Here is an 18,860-nt window from a genome sequence, read left to right on the forward strand (position 1 = left end):
CGGGTTAAATTGGTGTGCTATAGCCCAATGTTCTAGGGGTAGGCCCAGGGTCCGGGTGTGCTATAGGCCAAAAATTGACCTGGTCGTGTCCGGGTGGTTGAGGAGAGTCCTTGTGCGGTCCGTTTAGTTAGGCGGGGCCATTTAGGCGGTCAAACAGGCGAAATGGTGTGAACGAGGCATTTTCGAGCTTAATTGATGTGCTATAGCCTACGGTTCCAGGGGTTGACCAAGGTTTCGGGAGTGCTGTGCATCGAAAATTGACTTGGTTGCACTTGGGAGGTTGGGGAGCATCCTAGTGTGGTCTGTTTGGTAGGGCGAGGCTATTTGGTCGGTCAAACATGCTAAACGGTGCGAACGGGGCACTTTGGGCCAAATCGGTGTGCTATAGCTCACGGTTCTGGGGTTCGAGCGTGCTGTGGTCCAAAAATTGACCTGGTCGTGCCCGGGAGGTTGGGTAGTATCCCAGTATGGTTCGTTTGGTTGGGCAGGGCCGTTTGTGCGGTCAAATGGGTGAAACGGCAGGAACGCAGTATTTTCAGGTCAAATCGGTGTGCTATAGCCCACTGTTCTGGGGTGGGACAAGGGTCTGGGCGTGCTGTGGATCAAAAATTGACCTGGTCCTACCCGGGAGGTTTGGAGAATCCCATTGTGGTCCGTTTGGTTGGGGCCAAGTCAGTGTGCTATAGCCCACGGTTCTGGGGTGGGATCGAGGTCCGGGCGTGTTGTGGGCCGAAAAATTGAACTGGTTGTGCCCGGGAGGTTGGGGAGCATCCCAGTGTGGTTCGTTTGGTTGGGAGGGGTCATTTGAACAGTCAAACGGGCGAAACAATCCGAACGAGGCATTTTTCGGACCAAATCGGTGTGCTATAGCCCACGATTCTGGAGGGCGGGCCTAGGATTCAGGCATGCTGTGGTGACCTGGTCATGCCATATAAAATCATTATGTTAAAGGACCAAAAGATTGCTTATGAGGGTTCAGGAGTAAGGATCTTTGTTGCCTCCATTTTTTTCCAACATAAGATTAATGCTAAGTATGTCGTCAACAAGCAGTATGGTAGGAATCAGTTTCTGTTTGCATGTGAACAATTAACTCACTTCCTTGTGGTGCAGCTTGATGATTTGAAACTTTATCCGTTATATTAGGAGCACACATAAATGATAATCAGTGAATGCATCAACCAACACCCAATGATCACTTTTATAGGCATGAAGAGCTAAAAGTAGTTTTCCATTAGAAATCGTCTTGATGGGGATGCTCTCTCATGTAATGAGTGAAAAAACCCTCAATCTATAGGGGTTTAACTATGTTTACATGTCCTAAAAAGGAAAGAGGATAAAAACCTGATTGGAATAGAGTAAATTAAGCTACCTGGTACCCACTATAATTACACATATTCTAGAATATACAATTCTACAAAGATTCTAACACCCGTCACTGGAAAAAAAGAAGAAGCTTTTTTCCTATACTGATGTCTCATCTAATCAGCGTACAGTACGCAAGTCCTACATTTTCAGTCATCAGGTGATGGTTCACTTGCAGGTCCTTCGTGTCTATCATGATGAACGACAACGTCGACTTACCAGATTTGATCGATCGTTTCAGATGATGTTGATTTTATGTTTCAATAAATTTTGAAACAAATACATCGGTTAAAGATTTTTAAGATTTATGTTTCAATTAGTTTTGAAACAACTGCATCACTTAAAGTTTTGAGTTACAAAGGAAATGAATTTGACAAATTCATTATTCATAAGTTTTGAGTTGTAAAGGAAATGTATTTGACAAATTCATTAATTATTCATTAAATTTTACGTTATAGGTTCTTGAAAGAATGACATTTTTTGTTTTAAAACATATATGAACCTATTAACTATTACTTAATTAATATACTTCTCATGCATGAAACTTTCATCCTATAAATATTGTTTTCTTTGGTTTGAAAAGACAAGCACTTAAAACTACTTTCCCCTTGAAAAACACTTGAGAGATATTGATCAAATGGTGAAATCATCAATTCAAGAATAGAAGAGCAACATTCTTGAATGCTACTTGTTTTGTGGCTTAGTTGAATCTTGAAGATAGAGTTGTCACTTGTTCTTCCATTTGCTTGTGAGAGAGACTCCAACTATCTTGAAAAAGCGTATTATCATGCCTCTAATCCAAGCAAGCTTTATTTTGAATTTCTTGTACAATTATCATTATTATTCTAACAATTTGAAGATAGTTGTCTCTATGGCTTCTACATCAATATCAAATAGTATTCCATCTTTGCCTAATCCTAATTTTGAAATATTTGATGGCAAAGACTTTCCTAGATGGCGTGGAAAGATTGAATTCTTTTTAAAACGATTAAAATTGACATATGTTCTTAAAGAACCTTGTCCTAATGCTCCTGGTTCTGAGGTAGCATCTAACGAGTCTACTTTGATTAAAGAACAAATTGCCAAATGGCAATATGATGATTATTTGTGCAAGAATTATATTCTTGAAGGAATGCCTAACAAATATTATGATCAATATTATGTTAAATACGAATATGCTAAAGAGATATGGGACACTCTTCAAGCCATTTATTTAGCCGAAGAGGCGAGTTCTAAGAAATTTCTTGTTTCAAACTATATGGAGTTCAAAATGGTTGATGACAAGTCAATCACTGAATAAGTACAAGAATTCTAACTTATAGATAATAAAATTACTATATCTGGAATTGCTCTTGATGAAAACTTTCATGTTGGTGTTATTGTATCAAAAATTCCTCCATCTTAGAAAGAGTACCGAAGCAAACTCTTACACAAAAAGGAAAATTTGACTCTTGAACAATTGTTGCAACACTTGTAAATTGAACAAGAGACACGATGGAGCGATAATACTAGTTTGAATGAACCTATCATGGAAGCTCATATGGTTGAAGAAAAATCAAACAAGAAAGAACCTGAAAATAAGAATTTTTCAAAGGTAAAGAAGACTATAAATTTCAAGCGTAATGGTGCCAATTTTAAATTTGGTGAATTCTATCATTGTCGCAAAGTTGGTCACTATGCGCGTGATTGTAGAATTCTCAAAGCCGAAAAGAAGAAAAAAAAAGCAAATAAAAATAAAAAAGATGATCTTGTGACAATGGCCATAAAAGCAGTTGTAGCGGAAGATCAAGTGGAATGGTGGATAGATACTGGCGCAACTCGTCACATATTAGGTAACCAAAATTCTTTCAAAACTTATGAATTAGTGGGGGACGGTAAAATTGTATATATGGAAAACTCCTCCTCTACTAAAGTTGTGGGAAAAGGAACTGTTGAACTGAAGTTTACTTTCAGAAAGATAGTTACATTGATAGACGTATTGCATGTTCCTGATATTCAAAAGAACTTGGTGTCAGGTACGCTTCTTTCGAAGCATGATTTTAAAATAGTTTTTGAGGAGATAAGTTTATTTTATCTAAAAATGGCATGTTTGTTGGAAAAGGTTATGTTGTAAATGGAATGTTTAAACTCAATATTGAAAATGAAAATATTTCTGCTTATCTTGTGGAGTCTCTTGACTTATGGCATGAACGTCTGGGACATGTGAATTTTAGATCCATTCAACTTATGGTGAATAATGGATTAATCAAAGATTGTGGAAAGAATCATACTACTAAGTGTCTTACTTGTAGTAAATGCAAGATTACTAAGAAGCCCTTTAAGACAGTTGAAAGGACTTCCACACTTTTACAATTAATCCACACTGATATTTGTGAGATAAATTATTTGTCACGTCATGAAAAAAGGTATTTTATCACTTTTATTGATGACTACTCAAGATATACTTATGTCTTTCCATTAAAAGCAAAAGATGAAACATTTGAGACTTTCAAAACATATAAAGCAAAAGTTGAAAATAAATTGAGCGTGAAATTAAGTCAATTAGGTCTGATAGAGGTGGAGAGTACTTAAAGTCAGATTTTATTGATTTTTGTGAGAGAGAAGGCATTGAAAAATAATTGACCATGTCCTATACACCACAACAAAATGGTGTAGCAGAAAGAAAAAATAGGACTTTCATAGAAATGGTTAATTCCATGCTTTATGGATCTGATATATCTGAACATTTATGGACTGAAGCCTTGCTTTCAGCATGTCATATTTTGAATAGAATTACTTCCAGGAATCATGATGCATCTCCATATGAACTTTGGAATAATCGAAAACCAAATATAAATTATTTCAAAGTATAGGGTTGCTTGGCTCATGTTCGATTACCAAATCAACATTTAACCAAGATTGGCTATAGAGGAGTAGATTATGTGTTTATTGGTTATTCACAAACCAGTAAGGCTTATAGATTTTTAAATCTTGAGACCCCAAGTCCTCACACAATTATTGAATCTTTACATGCTAATTTTTTTGAGCATATATATCCCAATAAAAAAGATTCTTTTGAACAAGATTCAAGTTCTTTTATTTTTCCTCTTAAAAGGAAAATAGTTGAGCCATTGGAAGAAAGTCAACCAAGACATAGTTCAAGATTAGCCAAATCAAAAGACTTTGGACCTGATTTCCAAGCTTATATGGTTGAAAAGGATCCTGAAAGTTATGCTGAAGCTATGTCTTCACATGATGCTCCATTTTGTCGTGAATCCATTGATGATGAAATGCATTCTATATTATCTAATAATACATGGATATTGTCAGATCTTCCTCCTGGATGTAAACCAATTAGTTGCCGATTGATTTTTAGGAAGAAAATGAAATCCGATGGTACTTTAGATAAGTACAAAGCTTGTTTGGTAGCTAAAGGCTTTACTCAATTGAAAGATATTGATTATTTTGATACTTTTGCACCTGTAGCTCGGATGACCTCTATTCGTGTCTTGATTGCTCTAGCAGCAATTCATGGTCTTGTGATTTATCAGATGGATGTGAAAACTACATTCCTGAATAGAGATCTAGACGAAGAAGTCTATATAAAACAACCAGAAGCATTTGTCAATCCTGGTCAAGAACGTAAAGTTTGTAAACTTCTTAAATCTCTTTATGGATTAAAACTAGCTCCAAAACGATGGCACGATAAATTTAGAAAAGTTATGATTTCTAATGGCTACTTAATCAATGGTGGATATATCTGCATATTTAGTAAATTTTAAGAAAATTCTGATGTTATAATATGTCTTTATGTAGATGAAATATTGATCTTTGGAACTGATATCGAAAGAGTTAAAGAAACAAAATATTTTCTTGCTTCCCAGTTTGAAATGAAAGATCTTGGAGAAGCTGATGTAATTTTAGGCATCAAAATTATAAGATCGGCAAGTGGTTTAACTCTTACTCAATCAAGTTATATTGAGAAGATTCTAAAGAGGTTTGGTCATTTTGATGACAAGACTGCTCTTACACCATTTGATCCTAGCATCAAATTAGTGCGAAACTTTGGTGATATTCTTGATCAATTGACATATTCTTAGATTGTTGGGAGTCTTATGTATGCCATGCATTGTACCAGGCCAGATATTGGTTATGCAGTAGGAACTTTTAGCAATTTTACTGGTAGCCCTGGAGTTGAGCATTGGAATGCCTTAATTCGTGTTTTAAGGTATCTGAAGGGTACAATTAATGTTGGCTTGCATTATTCTACCTTTCCAGCAGTTCTTGAAGGCTATAGTGATGCTACTTGGAATTCTGATCCGAATGACTCTAAATCTATTACTGCTTGGATTTTTACTTTGGCTGGAGTAGCAATATCTTGGAGATCACAGAAGCAGACATGTATTACTCACTCAACCATGGAGTCAGAATTTATCGTTATGTCTTTTGCTGGAGAAGAAACTAATTGGCTGCAGAGTATGCTGATAGATATTCCATTATGGGGTAAGCCAATACCACCTTTGACTATATATTGTGATAATAAATCTAATATATTTTGGGCTTCAAGTGATTGTTACAATGGTAAGTCAAGACAAGTTCATCTCAAACACAATCATGTGAGAATATTATTGGAGGATGGCATAATATCGCTTCAATATGTGAAGTCCAAACTCAATTTAGCAGATCCTTTGTTTAAAGGGTTAGGCAAGGAATTGGTGGTACAAACTTGTAATGGGATGGGAATAAAGCCTATTGTAGATTGATTGTACTTTATGGTAACCCTACCTAATGATGTAATCTTAGGTTCAAAGGGAAAAACAAGTAAAGTTACAATTGTGAAGCACATCAATAAAATTTTCTTTTTCCCTAGAGAGTGAGTAGATGTGCATAAGTTGGGATTTATTCTCTTGATAAATCTATAAGACCGATATCGGTTGGAGTAAATAATAGCACTCTTGATAGATTTGATAGTATTCCTACAAAAGAAAAGAATGAGATTATATTCTCTTATTAAGTCTATACACCGATTTCGGTTGGAGTGTGCAGGAACACTGTTGATAGATTTACTGATACTTTGTTGTAAAGGAGGATGAGATTAATTTCTCTTAATAAAATTCATAGACTACTTAGTCGGAGTATGCAAAGTTACTCTTGATGAATTCACCGCACTAAGTGCGAAGTGGAGGCCGCTTCAATAAGATTTTTACAGGGAAATCTTAAAGCACTTAGCTAAAAGGATTCGGAACACATGGCCGTAAGGTGTCAAAGGATTTTGATTTTCACCAGAACATAGCAATATGCGTGGAGTATTTTTCTACTTCATTCAATGAACCACTTAATTCAAGATTTGTTCACTAAGTAGTCAATGATTTTGAAAGTCTTCACTAACTAATGGTTCAAGTCCAAAAGACACCATTATTGATGCATGTTGCTAGATTGATGTCTCAAATGAATTTTGCTTTTTTTAAAGATAAAATTTCTTGAAACAAGTGGGGAATTGTTGATTTTATGTTTCAATAAATTTTGAAACAAATACATCGGTTAAAGATTTTTAAGAGTTATGTTTCAATTAGTTTTGAAACAAATGCATCACTTAAAGTTTTGAGTTACAAATGAAATGAATTTGACAAATTTATTAATTATTCATTAAGTTTTACGTTATAGGTTCTTGAAAGAACGACATTTTTTTGTTTTAAAATATACACGAACCTATTAACTATTACTTAATTAATATACTTCTCATACATGAAACTTTCATACTATAAGTATTGTTTTCTTTGGTTTGAAAAGACAAGCACTTAAAACTACTTTCCCCTTGGAAAACATTTGAAAAACATTGATAAAATGGTGAAATCACTAATTCAAGAATAGAAGAGCAACATTCTTGAATGGTGCTTGTTTTGTGGCTTAGTTGAATCTTGAAGATAGAGTTGTCACTTATTCTTTCGTTTGCTCGTGGGAGAGACTCCAACTATCTACAAGAAGCGTATTATCATGCCTCAAAGACAAGCAAGTTTTATTTTGAATTTCTTGTACAAGCCAAGCCAAGCGTATTGGTGATTTACTACAAGTTACCCTTTTCAAAAAAGAATTTTTTTTTTTTTTGTGATTTACTGCTTCTTCCTTGATGCTTAACCCATGTTTGTCCGGTTACACGGATCTATTATGATTAGGTTTATTACTTGGATTACATGAGAAACTTTATATATATGCAACTGGTGATTGAATATGCAAGTCACCGAGCAAATTGTAGACTGGGGAAAGCTTCAAAATCTTCCAGCACCGCCCGGTGCCTGCAGAAGGAGAATTGCATCATTGAGAAGAAGTCAAGAGTTCAGAAAATCTGTTATGAGACTATGTAATGTGCTTAGTAAGCGATATGTGGATTACCTTGAGAAATCCAAAGAAGAAACATTGAATCATGAGGGTCACCTAGCAACGGACTGGATATTGTTTTAAACAGACCTCAAACTTCCTCTCTCAAGAGCCATGGGATAACTTTGATGAGGCCAATGTAAAATTGGCCCTGGAAGATGCTCTGTGATGCAAAAAGTTATCGAAATCAGAAACCTCTAGCTCGAAAGCTGCTCAACCTTTCTTTGATAACTGCTCAGATGGATAATACTGATGAAAGACACATGTGAGACTCATGCTTTCTTGTCAGTTATTTCATGAACTTTTCCTGTCATAAATTAGTTGTGATTTACTTAGATTTAGGCTTAGCATTTTAACAAAAATATCAACGAGTCGAGGTGCCAGCACTTGCCGTAGGTTGTTTGCTGAAGTGTGTGTATGCTTTTTTGAAGAAACTGTGACTAACTAAACTTTTTTTGTTTGTAAGATTGTTATTTGAATTTTTCTTTTTATTTGTTTGATGTTTCCCTCTCTTTCAGGTTTCTTGTGGTTCTCAATCAGTTTTACCAGTTTCTTGTGGCGAGTATGCCGAAGATTTTCCTGATATGTGAATATCACAATTGGCGGCATCCCCATCAGTAAACGACTATATGAATCTGCAGCATTAGAGCTATTCAAGCTCATCTTCCTTTGTAGCTCAAAATCTCCACTTGTGCCAACCTTGCTTGCTCAAACTTTAAGGTGCTATTTAATTTTGAATTTAACTTTAGTCATATGTCTCCATCTAGTTGATGGTACGTTATAAAATTCTATATGATTTTCGCGCTTCGAATGGCAAATGATACTAATTATAAAAATTATCTTGTTGTCTACGGGATTTTATAGGTGAGTTTTATTAGATAATCACTAGTTTTGAACTTTCTTTTTGGTCCCTATTGAGCAAAAAAATTATGTGCTTACCTTTTGGGGGGTTATCATATCATTCTTTTATATGTAGTTTCTAAATACTTTTGTCGAAGCATTATATGTAGTTTCTAAATACTTTTGTCGAAGCGTTCTTATGGTTCATGGCTTTGCCTAACACTAAATATTAATTGACATCTTGGTTTTAAGGTTGAGGAACAACACTCGGTTGACATCTCATATGTTGGATTACTTTTTTTCTTTACAAGTAATCTGTCTTCACCCATATTATCTTTATAACTATAAATGTAAAGTAAATGAAATTCACTGTCAGTTTCTTCAGTAGGTGCAACTGTTGCTACAAAGACCCATCCTGTGTCTTGACCTATAATTAGGAAAAGATTCTTCATGCATCTTCTGTTTTCTCCTTGCAGATTGGGGGACATTCCAATAGTCCTTTTTGTCATTTCTCAAACATTCTTGAATGGCATAGAATTTTCTCCATTCCCAAGTGATACTGCAAAAAAGAGCTGCTAAGTTTGCTAGCTGGCTTTGTGATTGATTGCTGAAGGGGTGGATCTTCCAGCAGATTTGCAGTGTGGAGATTTTTACCACCTTTGTGCTCTGCTTTCTTCAGGAGAGCTATCAATTGCACCATGCCTACCCGATGAAGGTGTTGGAGAGGCTGAGGACTCCCGGACATCTTAAACGCAAATATGATGACAGTGACAGGTATAAAAAGCTGAAAACTTCAATGGGTGGTGATAGTGAGATTTGCACACACCGTGCAAAAGGTTTCCCAGGAATTAGGTTGTGATTGAGGCATGCTACACTTCAAGAGTAAAAACTATGGATTTATTTAAAGACACTGACAATTCTACTCGCGCACTATCTGTTGAAGAGCATCAAACCACTGATCTTGGCAGATGACCAAGTAAATGAACTTAATGATAGTGGGGTCCCAGTTTCTCCGCCCGAGTCACCATGGCAAGCCATGACTACCTATGCTGAACGTGTTTGTTCCTTTGGTTACTCTCTGGTATATCCGGAAATGTTTAAATCTGTTTCTTCAGCTATCCAAAGGGCTGGTGATCAAGGTTTGTGCATGAAAGATATCTCGAGGATTCTAAAGATGCAAGGTATCCCAGAGAAAAAAGTTCTCTGAAGCTGTTGTTGAGGTGCTAGAAGCATTTGGACGAGTTTTGAAGGTTCGTCTGAATTAACGCTTAGCAATCTTCCCTGTTCTTTTCACCATCTAATGAAGTTTCATGCACATGCTTAGAGTTTGTAATGAAAGAATTCTGTTGAAGTCCTCAGTTATAGTTTATTTGATGTTATTTTTTGTGTAATATAACACTTTTCACTGATCATTTAATAAATAGGAAATATTAGTAAAGGGATTGTTTTTTTTGAAAAAAGTCTTCCTTGTAGAAAAAATACAATCTGTTAGTTCGTTTGCTTATTTAAACAGATACTATTTGTAATGGTATTGTCAAATCGTTCCAAGTACTTTTCGACTTCAGTGGCTGCGATGCTCCATTGTTTTCTACTAAAGATTCTGAGGAGTCTGCTACACATAATAGAGAAGATCATAAAGATGTTGAGTTGCAGAAGGAAATGCCGGGGAATTCTAGTAAGGTACACAAAGTCACAATTCTTAATCTTCCTAAAGTGGTTGCTGAACCTTCATGTGAAAAGCAAACCATCAATGAGGCCAAAGGTTGTCAGCCTACTGAAGCTACTTCACCCACAAGAAATCACCCGGAAGAACCATATGAGCTCCGCTCTACTGGTTCGCATTTGTGTAAACCAATATTGCCTTGGTACTACAAAATGAACGTGTTTACAAGGGACTACTACGCCGTGTTCTTGGCATAGTGATGCAAAATTCAGGAATAAAAGAGGTACCTCCCTTGAACTTTCACAAAAACATGGATACCTAATCATCTGTGCTATTTAGAAGTATTACTTTCTAATTTTGTGCATAATGAATTGCTCAAAATGTTAGGGACAATTGATCTTTGTTGATTGTAGAGTGAATTTCTTCTTAATTTTTGTCTAAAACTCTTGTTAATACAGTATCTTTTTTTCATTTTTATCTTCTCTTCTTTTTTCCTACTTCAGTCGTGGTTTTTTTTTCCTAAAAAAAGCCATAGTCTTAGGTTCATTTGCTTCTCGCTCTTTTTCAATGTTCTGACATAGATTTCATATCGATTTGTTGTGCTTCATGTTATATGGATTCATATCCCTATTAATACTGGGACTCGATCATTGAATCATAGAATCATTTTTTATCTTCATCTTGATCATTGATGAATACTGTGCATTACCAATTTAAACATCCATTTTTCTGCTCGACTATTTAGGTATAATCTGATACAAGATCGACAAGGAACACACAAACAACACCAAAATCAGTCCACAAGTTGAAAGAACCGTGGACCCTTTTGATGACCACTCTCGGATTCAACAAAAACACAATGTATTGTAGTATTTAACACCTAAAAACAGCCCACAACAAAATATGTTAACAATATCAAGATGACGAACAAGAACAACACACGGGTTACAAGAGAAACAATACACCACACGGCTACAAGATTACAACAAAGGAAATGATAGAGAGTGTGACATACACTACGACAAAGACCAAAAACCTAAGTGTATTCAAGCAAAAACACCCTTGATAAAGATAGTAGAAACACCTACACTATGCGGTGGACACAAGAGAAGACCTCAATCCGTCTAGCACCCAACGATCCAAGCAAACAAACAACAAAAGTGATTCCACACCTAAGTTGTTTCCTAGTTTCAGCCAAGTCTCTGTGGTAGAGAGAACTTGTGTTTTTCAAGTGTGTTATACAATCTTCATTATCAAAAAAACTAAGTAAAGTAACCCTAAAATTTTTCTTATATAGTTTATTACAAATAGAAGGCCAAAAGTCCAAAATGCCCCTTAGAGATTAGGTGCCCCTCTAGTGTGAATTAGTGGCTGTTTTGATATGTTTTAAGCCCTTAATTCCACTTCTCTTGCACACACACATGGAAAAATTCAATACACATCCTCATAAGTCTATCTATCCGATTGCACTTGTATCATCCTCTCCATCTTGAGAGGAATTTTTCCACAAATTCAAGCAATCATCGCCCGCAAGCTCTCCTCTTTGAATAATCTTTTCAATGTTCCTCCCAAGGTTAGGATGTTCAACCAAGGGTTCCATGAGGTCATCAAGCTTGCTACTTGGACTTAAATGTTCTTTAACCTGAACATAAGAAGAAAGGATGCTAGGCAAAGTGCTAGCATCTTGGTTAGTAGGAAACAAAGGGTCTTTGTGGGCAAACCCCACAATCCTAACTCTCGGATTCTTTTCTTCACCCTCCTCATTCTCGGCTTCTTCTTCCACAATCTCACTAAGCATGATTATCCTTTCCATATACATAGGCACAACACACTCTCCATCCATCGGCCAAATATCTTCCCCACCTTCATCAATTTCTACCTCGGCCTCAAGCTCTCCATCTTGAGCTCTATCATCACCCTCATTCGATTCAAATCCTACCTCCTCACCAAGATAATACAATTTTCCCTCCCTAAGGATTACATTCCTCCATTTTGGGCACTTACTAGCCTTGTGCTCCCACCCTTGACATTTAAAACATTGAAATTCCTTAGGACGAGAAGTAGAATTTGGTTTTCCTTTATTTCTTGGAGGATACTTTTGGGAAGCATTGGCTTCAGTTTGTACAACCTTGTTCTCAGTTTGGTTGGCATTGGATTAATGCTCTTGATGTTGGTGCCACTCCGAGGAAGGTCCTTGGTAATTCTTGGGTTTGGAGGCCGAGAGCTCCCTTTCAATTTCCAAGGCCACTTGAAAAATGCCATCGATCGTGTCAAACTTGTGGAGGGTCATCCGAGAAGCTATGTCCCTATTCAGCCCGACTTTGAATCGTATAATATCATGGATCACTTTTTCTCCTCTATGGTCAAGCTTCAACATCAATTGTTGAAACTCGTCATAGTATGCCATGACACTTTTGTTTCCTTGCCTCAAGTTATACAACTTGGCAAGAAGTTCTTGTTTGTAGCCCTCGGGTAAGTACCTTTGACGCATAAGGTACCTCAATCTAAACCATGGAGGTGGTCTCTCGGCAATCAACACATCACCAAACCTCTTCACATACTCCCACCAAGTGTTTGCATACCGCTCAAAGTGAGCGATTGCATAACAACTCTTCTTCTCTTCGGTTAGATCATTCACTTGGAATATCCTATCACAAGATGACTCCCAAGCAAGATATGCCTCGGGATCACTCTCACCCTTGAAGATCGGAAGACTAACTTTGATGGAATTGAGGCTAAGCTCTCGGGTTTGGTTACCACCCCTCACTTCTCGACCTAAATTACCTTGCCTACCCCTCTCCTCTTCTTCCCTCAAGTAAGCATCACCATAACCCCTATGTTGTTCCTCCCTACCATAACCCTTAAAATGGTTTGGTGGATTTGGATAAAGTGGATTCGGATTTGGAGGATAGTAAGGTCTTTGGTTCAATGGAGTTTGGATTGGAAAGTGAGGTCTTTCGATAAGTGGAGGGTTCGGGTTTGGTGGCATTTGGGTTCCAAATCCATCATGTTGGACTTGGTGAAATGGAGGAAGGGTTGCTCTATCATACTCACGATTTTGGGAAACATTTGGTGGTTGGCTCGGTGACTTGTTCATTTGGTGCAAGGCCTTGGGAGTAATGGTTGGGGAAATATTTTGAGGGGTGGAAGGTCGACTCCTTTGACTTTCTACACGTTCTAATCTCCCACTCATTAATGCCACATCCATATCTAATTTCTCAAGACCCACATTTAACCTAGCCACCCACATCTCGGGACATATTTCCAAGGCGAGCCAAAATGAGATTGATGGCATTATTGTCCATTGTTTGAGCATTTGAAGCCTCGGGTTTCATTGTGGTTGTACCAAAAATAACCCTTCAAGTTTCTTCAAACTCAAGCTCAACAATAGTGGATGACTCTAATTACCTCCAATTTAGCTCAAATTTGAACCCTATACTCCTATAGTGTTATAGAACCCAAATTTAACACTAAAAACACAAGAAAAATACAAAATCAAAAACTCAAAATTTGACCTAAGGTCAAAAATGGGTTTAGTATTTTTGTTTGGGATTTTTGATTTTGACACTTTTTTTTGTTGGGATTTTCAATTTCTAGACTCTTATAGTGTTAAGGAACAAGGATCTAACACTAGAAACACACAAAAATCAAGTTTTTTTTGAAAAATCCTAATAACGTGAACAATAACTTTTTTCTTTTTTTCTTCTTTTTTACTTTTTTTTGGATTTTCAAGATAACAATTACAAGATTTATTTTGTTGGAACAAAATCAAACCTTGCTCTGATACCAAACGATACAAGATCAACAAGGAACACACAAACAACACCAAAATCAGTCCACAAGTTGAAAGAACCGTGGACCCTTTTGATGACCACTCTCGGATTCAACAAAAACACAATGTATTGTGGTGTTTAATACCTAAAAACAGCCCACAACAAACTATGTTAACAACATCAAGATAAAGAACAAAACAACACACGGGTTACAAGAGAAACAATACACCACATGGCTATAAGATTACAACAAAGGAAATGATAGAGAGTGTGACATACACTACTACAAAGACCAAGAACCTAAGTGTATTCAAGCACAAAGACCCTTGATAAGATAGTAGAAACACCTACACTATGCAGTGGACATAAGAGAGGACCTCAATCCGTCTAGCACCCAACGATCCAAGCAAACAAACAACAAAAGTGATTCCACACCTAAGTTGTTTCCTAGTTTTAGCCAAGTCTCTATGGTAGAGAGAACTTGTGTTTTTCAAGTGTGTTATACAATCTTCAATATCAAAAAAACTAAGTAAAGTATCCCTAAAATGTTTCTTATATAGTGTATTACAAATAGAAGGCAAAAAGTTCAAAATGCCCCTTAGAGATTAGGTGCCCCTCTAGTGTGAATTAGTGGCTATTTTGATATGTTTTAAGCCCTTAATTACACTTCTCTTGCACACACACATGAACAAATTCAATACACATCCTCATAAGTTCATCTATGCAATCGCACTTGTATCATAATCCGTCCTCTTAGCAATGTACTTCTGATTTATATTAATAGTTTCAAACTGACTACTTAATTATTATTGCAGGATGATATCATATGTCAAATGCATGTTCTGAATCCTCTCCAGACCCCACTGGTGGGATTGAACTGGGTATGTTGTTGTTGTAATGAGTATGAAATAGACAAATCTTGATGTTTATGAGACACTTCCTACCTTTTCTCATTTGCTAAAACATTCTTGTTGTGTCTTCTAGAGCTGCAGAAGTTTTTTAAACATGATGGTCCTCAACAAAGATATCTTTGTGCGTAAGATTCGTCAAACAAGTCCAAGCAGAGCACCAACAATTCTGAGTAGTCTTCTTGGTGGCAATTTAAAAAAGGCACAGCTAATTTCAAGGGAACATTACTTTGAAAATCCCTCGAGTACATATCTCTTGTAATAATGAACATATGTAGGTAGATGTTGGGTCTAGTTATTATTATGTTTTGATCTCGTTGTTTCTCCTGGTACGTGTATGGAACTAATGCATAGTTGTTGTTGTTGTCGTTCATCTCTTAGTGCTGATATTTGTATAGCAAGTTGTAGTCCGATCAGACACGGAGGAGAATATAAATATAATAATTTTAGGATTTCCAAAAATCAGTAGCTTTTTCTACGACTTAAGATTGTAGTAGAAACACAAACTTCAATTCTTGGATTCGCCTTTGAGAAGGGGTAATTTTGTGGAAATCTTGATATCCAATCCCCTATTTTGGGAGTTATACACCCCAATTTACAAAAGGGTAAGTAAATACATTATTTTTATTTTTTTATTGGAAATTTAACTAATTCGAATTTGCACGTTCCATACTACATTTGACAAACCACCCATCCTGCATCTTCTATAATGCTTAACAACCCATACATCTGACCAACCGCCCATTCTACATCCTCGACATTCTTAACAATCCATCTTTATCTCATTCGAGTCTTTTTAATGGCTCATTTCTCATTTAGTTAGAAAAAGTGAATTGCCATTAAGGGTGAATAGATCCTAAATATCTCATCACACCCCATATTTATAGGCTAGATTCAGATGGTAAGATCTCTCACTTCCAACATGGAAATCGTGAATTCGAGCTAGAAAAGACCATATTTATAGGCCAAATTTTGATGATAAGCTCTCTCACTTTCAATTTGAACTGTGAATCCAAGCTAGAAGGAAACATCACTTCCAACCTGAAAACCATGAATTTGAGCTAGAAAGGACCATATTTATAGGCTAAATTCGGATGGTAAGCGCTCTCACTTCCAATCTGAAGACTGTGAATCCGAGATAGAAGAGAGCAAAAAGCGTTGAAAGCTCCTGAAGAAAAAAGTGAGAACTTATTAATACTAACAACAAGACAAAACTAAGGTACTTTTGTTGTTGCCAAGGTTGTTTGAGCCATGAATCCAACATCCTCAATTCCCCCAAAAGCTCTATTAGAACTAAAATCAGCTCTTTTTAATGACTTCCATCCATTCAATCAACTCAAACATATCCATGCACGTATTATTCATTTTGGTTTCATGCATAACAACTATCTCTTAAACTTACTACTAAAATTTATGTTGAACAATTTCAACCAAGTGTGAGAACCCAACATTTATGTATACAATACTATGATACGTGGGTTGGTATCGAATAACTGTTATGAGGAAGGCATATATTATTTTTATGCCATGAGGGAGGGCGGTTTCTTGCCTGATCATTTTATGTTCCCGTTCTAGTTCAAGTGTTGTACGAGGTTGTTTGAGTTTGATTTGGGTGTTAAGGCATATGGGGTTGTTGTGAAAATGGGATATGATTGTGATGTCTTTGTGAATACTGGGTTGGTATGTTTGTATTCGAAATGTAGGTTGCTTGATGATGCACAGAAGATATTTGATGACATGCATGAGGATTTGAAGAATGTTGTGTCGTGGACCGCGATTATGTCCGGGTATATTGGTGTTGGGAAGTTTAGGAAAGTAATTGAGTTGTCTCGGAGGTCGTTGGAGATGGGTTTGAGGCCGGATAGTTTTAGTATCTTGAGGATTTTGTTGGCGTGTATTCGCGTAGGGGATGTTATTGCGGGGGAATAGATACATAGGTATGCGGTGGAGATAGGTATAGGGAGGAATGTGTTTGTGAATACGGGGTTGATTGATATGTATGGTAAATGTGGAGAGATGTTGAAAGCTCGCGAGTCACGAGGTTTTTAATGGGATGGTTGAGAAGGATGTTGTTTCTTGGAGTGTGAAAATTCAAGGTTATGTCGCGAATGAGCTTTCTAAAGAGGCGTTGGAGGTGTTTTACAGGATACAACGAGGGGGTGTTAGACCGGATTGTTATTTAATGGTTGGTGTACTCTCTGCTTGTGCTAGGCTTGGAGCGTTAGAAGTTGGTGAATGGGATAGTAGGTTGATGGAAAGAAATGAGTTTTACGACAATGTTGTTTTAGGTACAGCGTTGATTGATATGTATGCTAAATGTGGACGGATGGTATCTGCATGGGAGACATTCAGACACATGATGGTGAAGGATAGAGTCATCTGGAATGCTGTTGTATCGGGTCTTGATATGCATGGACATGTGAAATTCACGCTTTGTTGTTTTGGTCAAGTCTAGAAGCTTGGTGTAAAGCCTGACGAAAACAGATTCGTCGGTCTTCTTTGTGCTTGTACTCATGCTGGCCTTGTTGGCGATGGTCGCAAGTACTTTCACAACATGACTCACTTGTACTCTTTGGAACCAGAAATTTAACATTATGGGTGCATGGTGGATCTTCTTGGCCGAGCTGGCTTACTTGATGAATCTCACTTACTGATCGGAACTATGCCAATAAAGGCTAATGTTGTCATTTGGGGAGCGTTGTTAAGTGGCTTCCGGTTACATCGCGATACTGAGTTGGCTGAACATGTGTTGAAATAGTTGATTCAATTGGAACCATGGAACTCTGCAAACTATGTGCTTTTGTCAAATATCTATGCATCTAACAATAGATAGGATGATTCAGAAATAGTCAGGTCTTCTTTAAACAAGCGACGAATGCAGAAGATTCCTGTGTATAGTTGGATTGAGATAGATGGAGTTATTCATATAGTTGGATTGAGATAGATGGAGTTATTCATGAATTTATCATTGGAGATACATATCATTCTATATCAGAGAAGATATACGCGAAACTAAGTAAACTCAGCAAGGAGTTAAGAGAAGCAGGTTATGTTCCAAAAACAGAATACGTTCTATTTGACATCGAAGAGGAGAAGAAGAAGCACTTCGTAGGCTGTCACAGTGAGAAGCTCGCGGTTGCATTTGGCTTACTATGTACTGCGTATAGTGAAGTTATACAAATAATCAAAAATCTTCCGTATCTGTGTAATTGTCATACGTTTTTCAAGCTTGACTCAAAGATATCGGAGAGAGAAATCATCTTGCGCGATAATAACCGGTTACATTATTTTCTTAAAGGTTCATGCTCATGTGGAGATTACTGGTAAGACTTCAGCTGGTATAAGAAGTGCCGCCTGGTTCAGAAAGCATTCTGCATTTATGAAGAGCCAGGGAAGGGCTACACCCTAAGAGGCGTGATGCAAGCATCAGTCCATGACTTGAACATGTGACCTACCTAGAGGTCACTCGGAGACAACCTTACTGTTGCTCCAAGATCGAGGAGCAGTGCTATATGGAGAAGCCAAATATTGTGTGACAGAACGATATAGATTCTACATTTGAATCAATCACCATTTGATGGACCATCTATAGAAAAAGAAACAATCGAATGCTCGAGAGCTAAAGCAGAATGCTTGTTAAACTTTTAAAACATCTAACAAGATTAACGCCAAAATGCTTAGTAAAGCAACTAACTCAATTTTTTGGTGTCTGGGATAGCTTACGCACACCTTGACTAACTCTATGGGATACTCACCAACAATTATATTCATCAAGCAAAATACTTAACCATTTGGGCGGTTAAACAGGCAAAACAATACGCATGGGGCATTTTTGGGGTTTGAGCGTGTTGTAAGTCAAAAATCAAACCTGTCATGCCCGAGAGGTTGGGGAGCATCTCAGTGTGGTCCATTTTGTTAGGAGAGGCCATTTGGGCGGTCAAACAGGCAAAATAACACGAA

General features: G+C 37.0%; 1 long non-coding RNA gene and 1 pseudogene across 1 annotated transcript; both read left to right on the forward strand.

The window, feature by feature from the left end:
• The first annotated feature begins 7,476 nt into the window (after positions 1-7,476).
• LOC124898664 lies at positions 7,477-10,505 on the forward strand. The gene is made up of 3 exons (XR_007055376.1): positions 7,477-7,981; positions 8,235-8,436; positions 9,033-10,505. It is a non-coding gene; the product is annotated as an uncharacterized LOC124898664 (long non-coding RNA).
• A 4,492-nt stretch (positions 10,506-14,997) lies between these two features.
• Positions 14,998-18,227, forward strand: LOC107871518 (annotated as a pseudogene).
• The last annotated feature ends 633 nt before the right edge of the window (positions 18,228-18,860 follow it).

The sequence above is a fragment of the Capsicum annuum genome, chromosome 5, assembly GCF_002878395.1.
Source record: "Capsicum annuum cultivar UCD-10X-F1 chromosome 5, UCD10Xv1.1, whole genome shotgun sequence".
Taxonomy (NCBI): Eukaryota; Viridiplantae; Streptophyta; class Magnoliopsida; order Solanales; family Solanaceae; genus Capsicum; species Capsicum annuum.